Genomic DNA, 14,087 nt, shown 5'->3' on the forward strand with positions numbered 1-14,087 from the left:
GACAGCTGCTCAGGATTACATAATGACAGGTTTTCAAACATAGACAAAAAATGTAGCCGATATTTTAACGGCAACAACAACCAAAACCGCAACATAAAGAAATGTAGTACGCAGTGATGGCAGCCTACCAGAGCCCATCAGGAATCTGTGGAGTGATGACATCACTGTGAGGTCCTGCTGTACGAGACGTTGCAAACAAGCAACAGAAGGGCTTTCTCGTGATTCATACGCGACCTCCATCACTGCCCACTGATGTCTTCACCCAATGTGCTATATTCAAAATGTACAACGCCATTGTCACTTGTCATGGTTGATCTATTTTTTACCCCTCCCCTGATGTCGCCATGACAACACAATAAGCACCGTTTAAGAAACTGGCAGATTTACAGTCAAACTGACTCATGTCTGTTCTGTTCTGACAACCCGAAGACACTTTTTGGAAGATGTCGTCACAGATTGAGCGATCGTTTTGTTTGGGAAATCGTAACAGTGCCTGGGGAAGTCCATTAAAATGACTGCAAGGTTGTTTTTCATAATCCAGTTGCTCGGAGAACCGGATGAAAAATACTGTAAAAAAACAAAACAAAACATGATGACGATGTGAATCAGCAGGAGAGCTTCCCAGAACTGTGAAGTTGTGAAAGGTTGCCTCGTTATTTTGCTCTCCGAGCACTTGAAATAGCATCCGATAAACACGATGTCCTGACGTGACGTTTGTTCTACATCACAATGACAAGCATGGACGTTCCCAACTCAGTTTCTCTCATCGCCTCTTGTTGTGTTATTGTGGGAACGCTGAAAGCAACTAGCGTGAAAAATTCACGCCATCTTGGGAATATATCGTCTGATTTCACAGTACTTACAGTATTCGCGCAATTTAATGTTAAAGATCAACTTTCCCCCCATTCATTTTCAATGGGACTCACATTGAACTTTTTCAAAGTCCTACTTTCCACGCCCACTTCCATTCTTACAACTTCTCATCATTCCCAGCTCTCCAATACTGTTCAGTGGCGCACTTGGTCAAATGAACGCATTGTCCAGTAACCAGGAGGTCGCGGGTTCGAATCCCACCTCCGACTGTACATTCCAAATGTATCCATGGCAATTATGCTAAGTGATTACATGCATACCAACTATCTTAGTTCCACTTTTCCGTCGAAATGAATAGCGGTTAATGCATGCCTAGGTGGCGCTATTGCGTGAATTTAATTTCATTTTTTTGCATTTTTCCATCGGATATAATTACTTCCATTTTCTCATCTAAATGAATGGGTACTTTCAGATAACATTTTGGCACATAAATAAGCCGTTAGCCTTTAGATTTTCAACAAGCCAAGTTGGCTGACATGTTAAATACTTGCCTGGCGTTACGGAGACAGGCAAGTGCGTTGGTTCAAATCTCGCTTGGGAAATATTTTATTAGCGTTCAGCTTTCAGCATTCCCACACAATTTCTGCAGAAATTTCACTTTGTTGAGTTACTTTAGCTTATATGAAATGCTATCTTGGTTGACAGTTCGACGGTGCTAAACAATACAATGCGCTCCCGATTATCCAATTTTTTTTTTTTGCTCGGTCACGGCAACTACTGGATGCTTCCTGTGCCGCCTCAAAGCGCGAATGTCCAATGATGGCAACAGATGCGCGAGACGACTTCAAGTCGACTAATTGGTTCAAGCCCTGAGTGCAAAATCATTTGACTTGAGGTAGCAGAAAATTTGTGGCTAATACTTCAAAACGAGTTTACTTTTCGCACCACATCAATTCCTGACTGCCGCTTAAATGTTATGTAAAGAGTTCCTTCTTCAAAGCACTTTTGAAACAATACACAGCAGTGGGGTTGAAATACAACAAAGAATAACAAAAAAAATATGGTCGACATATGTGAAATGAAATAAATAATTTGTGCAACTGATGGCAACTGCCAGGTCATTAGCACTTCCTGTGGCATTACATTTGTCTGTGACTGTGAGGCCTGCAGACAAGTGTTTGGTGTCTGTGTCTGCTTTGCAGCATTTTTTTTTTTTTTTTTTTTTGATCTTTTGGCACCATGCTGGCAATCTGTTGACTCCTACGTGTCACAAAGACAACAGCAAAACCGCTCTTCTTCACAACGGGGCTGGCTGCCGTTTCCCCAGACTTGTGCAACGTGCGTTTTGATGTATTTGAGCAAAGTTAGGACAAAGTAAAAACTTTTATTTTTTTTAAATGTCATTTTGAAAATATTGTCAAATATTTGATCTAAAAACTATCTACAGAAATGTTTTTTTAATTACTGTATGATTAAATTAGTTTTGTCAAAATTAGTGCATTAATTTTGAGTTAATTTAAAGTTCCTTTCATTTGTTTTAAAGCACAATTAATGACTGCCCCTTACTTGGAAACCGTACGTCAAAATTTAGCCGTAATAAATTGAATATTAATGCATGTATTTGTGGACACTGTGGTCGAGTTGTATTTTACAATTTGAAAAATGTGCAGAACTTCACAAGTTACTTTGATTTGATAGCTCTTAATATGAAAAGAAAAATGCACTGAGCCGTCACCAGCATCTTACAAATGCAATTATGCCATCTAGTGACAGAAAAATGACATCAACACAAATCAATATCACACTTTTTTTTTTTTTTTTTAACAGTACATCTTTTTAATTCTAGCTCAATTTTATAAATTAATATTACATTACTGCATCAATGACTAAAAGATGCAGCTATATTTCTATTAGTTTAACATCTTAAGAAGAGTATGAAAACCTTGAAATAAAATGTATGTGTAGAACAGATTTAATCGCAAGTTAACTATTGAAGTTACACGATTAATTAGGATTAAAAAGTTTAATTGACCCCCCTAAATTAAATACATAATATGCCAGTCAATATTGATCAGTAAACATCACAATTATTATTTTTAAATAATAATAATAAAAAAAAAAAAACGTTTTTGTGTGTGTGTTTTTGGGCACACAAAGTAACACAAACGCTCACAAGAAAAAACTACCTACACATTTATTTGTCTTCTGTTAGCCAATCAGATTTGAAAACGCAATTTACACCAAAAAAAGTATCAGGTGGCTGTTCGAGACGTTAGCCACTTTCAACGCAGCATGGCGGCAGACTGGCGAGTCAGCACTGCTGCCCCAGGCAACAAAAGTGAGCGCACCCCTAAGCGAAAGTGGTTTCCGCTCAGCCTCTTGAGCAAGGCAGTGTTCATCTTGGACATGTTAGTCAATATTCACTTGAGACAATTTGCAATGTGTTCATGCCTGCAGGAGGTATCAGTTTCCCGAATGACTAACACGAATAAAGACCAACGCTGCCACTGATAATGATTGACACTTTCTTGTCATGTTTTATTTAAGGACAGGCTCTTCCCTGCTCGATAACATGGCGAGCAGGAATGACCAGAACAGGTGCAACGCTCCTCATATAAGGAACATGTGCTTAGAATGGTAACCAGGTTATCCTTTATCACCATGACAACGCCAAGCATCTGCGTTGGCACGCGTCATCGAGTCCCTGAGCTGCACAGCAATATTTTTTATTTTTTATTTTTTTCCCCCAGTAAGTGAAAGAAAAACTTTTCATTTCTGCTTGACTCATGTTGTGATCTTTGTGTCAACAACGGGATGTGACGCGAGGAGCTCAGACTTGGTTTACCTTATCACCAGTTCATGGACAATCCTTATCAATGATATATCAATTTTCCATGACATTAGGCTCCGTGATAACCAACTGGAAATACACCATCAAGGGATTAGCAAAAACGGCAAAAAATGAGCGAGGAAAAAACCCGAGTTAAAAACTGAGTTAGTGCGGTGAGTGATATGGAAATAATGTCTTATGGCCGCCACACCGAGTCTCAATTTGAATTGTCATATAGTTCTTTTCTTTCTATAGAAAAACACTCGGTTAGCCCATCGCTACGGGGCGGCATGGCTCACTGGTAGAGTGGTTGCCTCCCAACTCGAAGGCCATGGGTTCAATCCTCAACCCTTGTGACCATGTCCGAGTGTCCTTGAGCAAGACTGAACCTTAATTTGCTCTCGGTGGACCCGGCAGCGCATTGCACGGCGGCAGACTCGCGTTGGTTGTGCAAATGTGTGCAAAAGACTGAATGAATGTGAGTCTTTGTAAAGCGCTTTGGCCACCATATGGTGCAGATAAAAGCGCTATATAACTGCACTCCAGTTATCAATGGGTGTTCGGTAGCCTGCTGCGCGTGTGAAAAATTCAAGTTAATAGATTTAATATTAATATACTGCTTAAAGCCCTTTGAGAAACTCCTAGTAAATTTCCTAAACATTAAATTTCTTCTTTTAAACATATTAAAAAAAAGAATAAAAATAACTATATATATATATATATATATATATATATATATATATATATATATATATATATATATATATATTTATTAGGAGTGTGACGATATAACGATATCGCGATAAATCGCGATACTTGTCTCCCGCTAGATTAATGATACATCTACGCAAGTATCTCAATATTTGCAGTTAATATACAGCCACTATAAGGGCTCCATTGTTCCTTACTTATTGAACAATTACTTGGCGGGCCACTAGGGGGACCACCTCATAAGAGTGGCGGGGTAATGGATGGACAAGAATCAGCTTGTGAGCATCACATGACCAAACCCAGAAAACAGGTGAACCACGATTGGTCGTTAGCTGAGGTGTGAGCAACAGTGATGTCATTTTCAATCGCCAACTAGTGGCAAAATGGCTGCCCCCTGAGACGGATAAAAACGGATGGATTTTGCTGCTTGATTCATATTCCACAAATGCTGCTTTTTTTTTTTTTAAATTAAATTTATATATATCTTTTTTCAAAGAATTGACAATCAAATTGAGGAACTGGAAGTGGAATCGGAATTGTCTAAATTGTAATGATGCCCACACCTAATAACTGTGACAGGGAGTTCATGTCGGAGCTTCCTCATCGGGTCAGCGGGTTAACAAGCTCGCTGAAGCAAATGTATCAAGGAGGCTTCTTGATACTTTCGCTTCATTAACTTGTAAAGCTCTTCATTAGAATCAGTTGGCCTTTTTTAACACAAGTCCCCCCCCCCTCTCTTGTTAAGTAGGTGAAATCTGTGCCGGACCACAAGGGGGAAAACACAAGCCGATTAAAGTGCCTGTTGACTTACATACAAAAAAATGACAACGAGGTATTCCCCATTCATTTGCAGATGCAGCAGCAGCTGTTCAAGGTCACATAAGGGCTTTTAAGATATCAACTTGTGCCATGATGAGAATTGTAATTTCCACTCTTCCGGCTCTTCTGTGGCACTTTGGAAAGTTGTGACCTGCCGAAAAACCGTCCATCCATGTTCGGCGTTCTGTTTCCAGCATTACGAGACAAACTTGGTGATCTTTTGGCTCCAGGAGTTTCTCACTCACAGTAACATCTGGTCACTCCCACAAGAAGATTCACACGCCGCATGGTTTGCAGAGCCTCGCGCCATATTCACTGGTAATAAAAATTAACAGCTTTGCCACCCTCGGACTCATACTGGAATTTCACAATTCTTTTCAATTGTGACAAGTTGGATGACTTGCAAATCTTATCATCCAGTTTGTCAGCTGCTGACGTCCTTGACCCCCGTGATTCAGCATGTTCTGTCAAACATGATCATTTATGCAAACAGCGGCCTTTGTCAACAATTATCCTCCAGTGTATTCGCAAACAAAAGCGTAGAAAGAAAAACGGTACGTTAGACTCGATAAACTGCCTCATGTGAACGTGATTACAGCAGAACGAGTGCTAAACAATTTGACAGTATTCCTCGAAATTCTCGTATGGAAATACTGCAAAGTAATGGTTCAAATGTAGAAGGACTGCTCCTTCAGCAAATTTGAAAAGACTTTTCCAAGCCAAACAGTAGACAAACAGTAGCCAAACCCCATCAGGAAACTAATGCAGGGACACCCCTGGAAGGATTATACTGATTATACAATAGCTCATGTTTAATCATGTTTACGGTTTATGCTGGCAAGTTTTGACTAACACTAGGATTTTCTTCCCTTCTGGCAGTCCGTCCTTTCAGCCTGTCATGAAAATCAATCCATCCATTTTCTATCGCGCTTGTCCTCATTGGGGTCGCACAATTCCTTGGAATGGCCGCCAGTCAATCACAGGGCATATATAAACAAACTCGCATTCACACTGATGGTCAGTTTAGAGTCTTGATTAACCTAACACATGTTTTTTACAATGTGGGAAGAATCCAGACGATCCAAACCTTGTCAGCTAATTAAGGATAAATACTGCAACTAGCTTGGCTTGAATGAACTCTAAAGTCCTTATCCTGCTGAGGGGCGAACATGTTCAAAATTTTCTCTTTCTTGAAAGACCATTAAAACTCTCGGCGAACGTTTGTGAACTTAAACAAACACTGACTTGAAATTTCCTAGGGACAAAAATGCTAGCAAATAGCCTGCTAGCCAGTTAATAAGGCGAATAACAGATTTGCTCCCTTAGCTAGTCCTATGCTTGCTCGGTGTCTCGTCTTCGTCACCTTAGTGACTCCGTCACTCGCAAGTTCCGAACCTTAACTCTTTGACTGCCAAACGTTATCCAAAAAACCCCAACGGTGCCAGCCGATTTGGAGCATTTCCACTCATCTTTCAAAGCAAACAGAATATTGTGCGGTATGACGACATAAATATGGTGAATGCCATATGAAAGGTTGGATTCCATTCTTTCATGAGAAAAAAAAAGTATGTTTCTACCTTATTCCGTTCTTTATTAATCACCATTTGAAATTAGGTCATTTGAGCGACATAAGCGAAAATACAAAAATATTAAGAGAAAAGCAAGCTTTTTGCACAGTGACTTTGACACAAATATTTTTTGTTTAGTGACAAGGCAGCGCAGCGCTAGACGTTGCGCCGCCCATTGAGAGGGAAAAACAAAAACAAAAACAAAAAACTTAAAAAACGTAAATTTGCATTTTTGGCACCATTCATTAGGATTTTAGAATACGTCATTTAACGTTTTTGGCGGTCAAAGAGTTAAGCTTAAGTTTTTTATTCTTTGGGGTCCACAGATGGAAACTAGCATTGTGCTCAATCTGGTGCAGCCATCTTTTCTAATGCTACTGCACACTGTCCTAAGGTCAACTCAAACTCAAGAGGTCAGCCATCGTCGTATGTCTATCTGGAGCCAGAGCACACAACATTGAAGCTAATTTTAGAGTGCTGGCCCACACGCCGTACACGCTAACACGATACTTTGATATACACGTAGTACTTAGTTAAAGGATGGGCTAACAAGAGCTAGCTAACAACATTAAATTATGGCAGCAATCTCCCAAGAAAGGGAGAGGAAACAATTTTTAGTTTTAGCATATTATTCTTTGCTTGCAGCTTGCTACATTTTATTTCAAACAGGGACTGCAGTTTTCAAGATGAGTTTTGTAATGTTATGTGTGGAGTCCCATAGGGAATGGTATTTTGGGCATTTTACTTTTCAGTATCCAGTGTCAAACAGCTCCTCACAGACGCTATCTTAAGTTCCCGTGGGAAGCGGCTAAGACCGACCTCAGGTCCGAGATTATCTTAGTGTCAGAGCCAACAATTATTATTGAAACGGGAAGCTTGAATGATGCGCAGAGATGGAGAATAATTCGAAATATGACAAGATGACAACCGTTTTCATTTCAAAATTTCCTCCTTTGGAAATGAAACAACACAAAAACACACCGGATCCAACACTTTTATGAAATACATTTGTTATTTTTGAATAATCTTCAACGCTTTAATGGAACATTAAATTTACCATTTAGACTGCCAAGAGAATATTGGCTGTCACCAAAGGCACATTTAATTTTGTAGCCCGTGTTTTTGCATCATGTTCTTGAAGTCTCACATACGCATTTGTCTGGGCTTGTGGTTAAAAATAACACGTAAAAATACAACCCTGGAAGCATCCTTCTTGCCAACCCCCCATTGATCTCGCTCACATGCGTCATAATCAGTACTGGCACAAGAACAGGCCATTGACATTTTTCCAAAGAAAGGAAAAGGAAACATCCAAATATATTCATATGCTTTTAGTTACTGAAGAAAGAAGATCTAATTAGTATTTCCAGCCCAACATATATTTAGCACATAGAATGAATTACATTTTTACATCTATTCTTGTGACTACCAGAGTCACATCCGGCAGTTGGTGCTCAGTGCATAAAATAAAGTTTCACCTCTCTGCATCCGTCCTTGTTTCACTCAAACCTACTTCCTAAATTCAATTTCAAAATTCAAAAAGAGATTCGTAAGACTTAATTCTATCTCACTTCAGATAGCCACTCGGAATGTACACAATCTAGTTGATCGCTATCACAACAGCAGTCTGGAACCCTGCATTCTCAAGACCCTGCTTCTGTGCCTGACCCAATTGCCTCCCAGCTCGACGTAATAAGCCTGATCTGGCCCTCGCACCTTAACTCATTTGCTCCCAAAGACGTATTTATACGTTTTTTGTTTTTTTTTGTTTTGTTTTATGCTAGAGCATACATAAGGCTTTGATGCAGCCTCTGAACTGAAGAGAATGCTTGAAGCAATGGTAGTGTTACAAAAACGGCCAGCAGGTGGCAGCAGAGTATAAGAGATCAACCATGGCCATGTTGCAAAAAGCCCTTTTCACCACTGTTTTAAACAGATTTGTGAATAATAATGAAACTTAGCTATATACTAATGCTAATTACTGCAAAACGAAACAGAAGTATACTTGTTTTCCTGACTCTAATCTTTCTTTTGGCAGGTTCCATGTTTTATAGCAATAGAACATAATATTCTGTGGACCTTGCAAAATCAGTCAAAATCCAGTGAAACAGTGAGGAGAGAAGGGGGTTGCGAAATGTGAAAAATGGCTGGGAGTGAATGAGTTAAAGAGCATCGCTCCAATGACACCTGATTCAGGGTTTACTGGGTTAGTTGGCTGCTACAAAACGTTCATGACCAAATTGTTAGTGGGTGTGATTATGCGTGTCAATCACTGCCTGCTTCTGTGTCAACACTGTGACTGACAAACATATTTTCAATCTAGCATAATCTGGTGAGGGTTGGTTGGTTCAGGCACTGAACTAGTCACCAATGAGCAGTATAGAAAATGGATGGATGTATGCTTTGCGGAATGCATCTGCATTGACATTCTAGGAGTGTTACGCACCTCGGATACAATACCTTCAATAAAATGACTTGTTACACTACCACGATGAACTATCAAGAACATTAGTCATTCTCTTTCACAAGTGCTCAAAAGAGGATTTAGTCACACTGACGGCCTTCTCTACATGCGGCTGTGAAACAACAACACAATGATCTGTGACATTTCCACAAAGCAACCCTTGGCTTTTTTGTCACGCACGGCAATGACAGCCGAAAGCAGAGTGTCAAACTCAAGACCAGCGGGCCAGATGTGGCCCGCCATGTCATTTTATGTTGGCCCGCGAGAGCTTAAAAGTTTCGAGTGTCTAAAAATAAATACCAAAAAATAAATTAACTAATTTGCTCCCAATAACGTGTAAATACGTTTTTTTAATGTAAGTGTCCCAAAGACGTATTTAGACGTTTTTGTTTTGTTTTGTTTTTTACGCTAGAGCATACAGAAGGCTTTGATGCAGCCTCTCAACTGCAAAGAACGGTTGCAGAAATGGTAGTTATTACACAAACGGCCAGCAGGTGGCAGCAGAGCAAAGGAGATCAACCAGGGCCATCTTGAAAAAAAAGCTAAATTACTTACAATTTTAAATAGATTCGTGAAAACTGATGAAACTTAGATCTCTTCTAATGTTAATTGCTGCAAAACGGAAACCGATAGAAACATACTTTTTTTTTTCCTGATGAAAGAAGAGACTTTAATCTTTCTTTTGGTAGGTTCCATGCTTTTATAGCAATAGAACACAATATTCTGTGGGCCTTGCAAAATCAGTCAAAATCCAGTAAAACAGCCGGGAGCGAACGGGATTGCGAAATGTGAAAATGGCTGCCAGTGAATGAGTTAAGAGCGTGTAAGAGCGTGCTTTGACCAAAAACTACATGAAAAGAGAATGATTCTGAATCACATTTAGTCACCCGAGCAAAAACAAGACGGCAGTCATTTAGTTCTTCTTTTGATCCGAGTTGGCTGACCCAAGCACACACGAAATAGTTGCAAGCCTCCAGGATAGCGGTGCAGTATGATGTCTGGAGGCCGAGGCAGTTTGTGATGTCGATTGTCTCGACACCAAGTTCGGAAAAATCTCTTTTCAGGATCATATCCGACATATTTTACTATTTCTTTTTAGAGCCTATCGGCTACATCCAGGCTCACCCAACGCTTTTTCATACTTGCTTGCCTCGCTTTCCATCATTTTTTTTTCAATGGGCGTTCCCTACTTCCTGACCCCCAGTTGAATTTTGCGCGTGGCCGGAATCACGTGATCGCAACCCACCTATAAGATAAGATCTATGGAAGGACATTTTTTGCTCCTTTTACGAAGGACACTGAATTGAAAGTATGGCTGCTATAAGTTTGCTGTACAGTTTTGTGTCGTCTTACTTTGAAAAAGGGAATTTCAACGTTGCGCTCCTGCTTCTGTGTAGATAAACTTCTGAAATGGTTTGAAGACACCTTCCTTGTCTCCGTCAGTCTCGCATGCCGCTGTTGTTCCATCACTCTCTTCCCGTCCTCTTCCGGTTTCCATGGGGACAGACTCATTCTGTAGTTGGGGTACCCAGTTGTCAAGGACTTTACTTCACTTTTTACAAATCAAACACGTGAACTGAAAGCGGAGGTACAAAGAGACGCATTTGGGTCAGCGGCCTGGAATCTATGCATTATATTCAGCACTCTTGTCAGGGGACATTTTTTTTTCCAGAAGAGGGCGGGACAAGTGGTTAGTAAAGGTACTTGTAGAACTTGTGAATGCTATAGATGTGAGCAAAATGTGTTGAAATACATTGAGGCCTATAATGCAGGTTCAAGCCATCACTGAAGACAACATGCAAATATGACTCCTCAATGCTGTGAATACACTGAATTGGATCGTTTCTACGCTTCTGGCATCATTTTTTGAAAGTCTATTTGGCCTTTGATCTTGTCAAAATTTGGCATCTTCCGAGGTCTATCACATTTCATTCCTGCTATGCCAGTCAACCATCAATTTGGTGGGATTTCAAAGCTTTTTTTCCCCGATTTCTTTAACATTTGTAATTCACTTAAGCTGAAAACATGAGCTTTAGCATACCCCACATGACTTTGTAGACCCTGGACTGGTCACCAGCCAAACCTTGGGCACAGTCAGGCATATTTTCATTCATATTGTGTACGACATCTGTCCATTTTATTCTATTGAAGGTTTATTAAGATGCCGCTTTGATAAGATGGACGATTCAAACACATAAGAGACATGCAGGTTTTAGGATTCCTGGGAAGGAGGCTCTGCCCTGATTCCTAATCTGTTATATCATGATGGGTGCTGCCTGACCTCCTTATGCGATGGGAGGCATGACCTCGTGCTGCTGTTCCCACTCGGCCATTTCAAAAGAAAAAACAAAACAAAACAATCATTAAGACTTTACGAGGAGTAACTACAATTGCTTGAAGAGTTGACAACATCTTGAAATACCTTCTTAAACCTTGGGGGTTGAATTGGCTCGGCACTTTTTGTAGCTATGCTAAGGAAATACATAGACAAGAAAGCTGGACTGACAAATTGCCTATTGATGATTACTAAGCTGCTTTTTTTTTTTTTTTTTTTTGTACCAGTATACAGAAAACGCATTGAGACCTTTTCCTTTCAGCTCAATATAATCTAATCATTCCAAACGTCACATTCAACAGCTCGGTCGTGTACAAAGAGAAAAATACTTGACTTTTCATGTGTGGAGGCTGAATTTCAAGCATTCAGCAAAGACAAAGCCGCAGTTCCGGTCGACCATATGAAGCTCGGATACGCACCACGGCGGCATTTCTGCAACTCTTCTCAGAGTGAAAAACAGAGCATGGATCACACATTTGATCTAAGACAAAATGAAAGTATCTTATCGATATTTTTGACATACATACGATGTCAGGGGGCAGCATTTTGAAACAGTAATCCATGCCTTCATTTTATCTCTGCAGGATTACTGTAATGCATTTTATTTTGGAGTCAACCAGCCCTACCTTAAATGGCTCCAAGTTGGCTCAAAATGCTGCTGCTTGCCTCTTAACTCTTTGACCGCCAAAAACGTTTAATAACGATGAGTAAAATCACGATGTATGCCGCCATAAACGTTAAATGACGTCAACTATTTTTCATTTTATTTTTTTTTAATCAATGGGCAGTGCAATGTCTAAGTGACCCACTGCCTGGTCAATGGGTTGTGGAATCAAAAACACTCACTAACTATGGCCAGCAGATGGCAGCATTTGATTTTTAATGGGCTGCCGGTGTTTGAAATTACAATGCAACATGACAAAATCTGAGGAAATGGAACATTTTAAAGGATGATGTAAATGAGTTGACTGTGAGACAATTGCAAAAGTATATTGCTGAAGGCGGGTCTAATTTTGCAAATAGGAGTTTATTAAGGCGTATGATATTTCCAAGAAGTCGCATGGAGAGGATGAACAGGACCAAGCATTGAGCCCTGGGGTACGCCTTGAGATAGGGAGCAGTTATGAGCAGCTTGCTGTGAGTTTGCTAATCTGGAGATGTGAATTGTGCCATAAATTTGATTTTAGACAGAAAGGGAAGATTTGAAATGGGCTTGAAGTTAGTCATGGTGTTGTGTTGACTCCAGGTTTTGGAGACGGCAGCAAGTTTAAGAGTTTGGGGCACGAGGAGGTCAGCTAAAATGTTCTAAACGAGTATCAAAAATAATTGTTCATTACTTCGTACATTTGCAAGATTTTTCTGGCGCCATTTTGTAAACATGAGTCATCTATCGTGAAGCTCCACGCTTCCATGCAAGATGATGAGAGAAAGATCAGCCATGGTCATGACTAAGGCAGTACAGAAATAGCAATAATTGCCCTGTCCAGTTTGATCAAATTTGACACCCAATTACCTCTCATAAAAGGGCGGTCCTGCTCGAAGAAACAGGCTGAATATACCCACTTGTCTGAAAAACAGAATTACCGAGCCATTTATAGAGGCTTTAAAACCACATGGCATCTGTGTTTGTTGTTGTTGTTTTTTTTTCTATTTGTATTGTACCAAGTTGTTTGTATGCTATGAAAATTGGAATACAAATTGGTGGCGAAGATGAGGGCGCCAATTGACTTGACTTGCTATTTCCGAGCATATCGAGAAACCGACAGGTCATTTTTTTTTTAAGCACATTACAGCTGAAGTCAATAGATGTTAAACTGCGTGTTACAAATACATATTCGTAATTGTCTTTGGCCTCTTTACGTAATGTGTACTGAGTGAGTGTTTTGTGTGATTTTAATGTCCTCATATATTTTGTTAAATGACTCAAATATGTTAAGAAGCCATGTTGTCTTAAATCTACTGTATGTAATGGACCCGGTGACGATAGCTAAATTGTTCTTAAAAAAAAAACAAAAACAAAATATTATATATATATATATATATATATATATATATATATATATATATATATATATATATATCAGTAAAAACACCTGAATGTTTCTCAACTTGACCGAGATGCTCACTTCGCTAATTCAGCCTGTGGCTCACACTACATGACAGACCTTTGTACACAAATTCCATGCTCATTATAAACCTGTTTCAATGTATTATGGTCACCTGAATAACACAAAATATGCAACACTTGGGAATTGAAATAATGACACCGAGCTGTTCTTGTAAATTGTGGAACTCAGAGAATTTTTGGGGGTGTTCGCATAGCTAGCTAGCTAGCTAGCTAATTGCATGCTGTGGTGCCGACTCATGCTGGATGTCCAAATGCATCACTGGGCGCCATTTTATCCACAACAACAACAACAACAACAACAACCGAGAAGACTGAGATGATGAAAAACAGTTTAAAGGGGAATTTAAATGACACCGAGCTGTTCTTGTAAATTGTGGAATTCAGGGAATTTTTGGGGGTGTTCGCATAGCTAGCTAGCT

At 39.7% G+C, this 14,087-nt stretch overlaps 1 long non-coding RNA gene across 1 annotated transcript in view; it reads right to left on the minus strand.

Annotated features, from left to right (window-relative positions):
• Nucleotides 1-4,478: 4,478 nt before the first annotated feature.
• LOC144007140 (uncharacterized) overlaps nucleotides 4,479-14,087 on the minus strand; it is a 34,244-nt gene continuing 24,635 nt past the window's right edge. Inside the window, exon 3 of the long non-coding RNA XR_013280092.1 lies at nucleotides 4,479-5,488. This is a non-coding gene — a long non-coding RNA (uncharacterized LOC144007140). The remainder of the gene's footprint in view (nucleotides 5,489-14,087) is intronic.

The sequence above is a fragment of the Festucalex cinctus genome, chromosome 19, assembly GCF_051991245.1.
Source record: "Festucalex cinctus isolate MCC-2025b chromosome 19, RoL_Fcin_1.0, whole genome shotgun sequence".
NCBI classification, from domain to species: domain Eukaryota; kingdom Metazoa; phylum Chordata; class Actinopteri; order Syngnathiformes; family Syngnathidae; genus Festucalex; species Festucalex cinctus.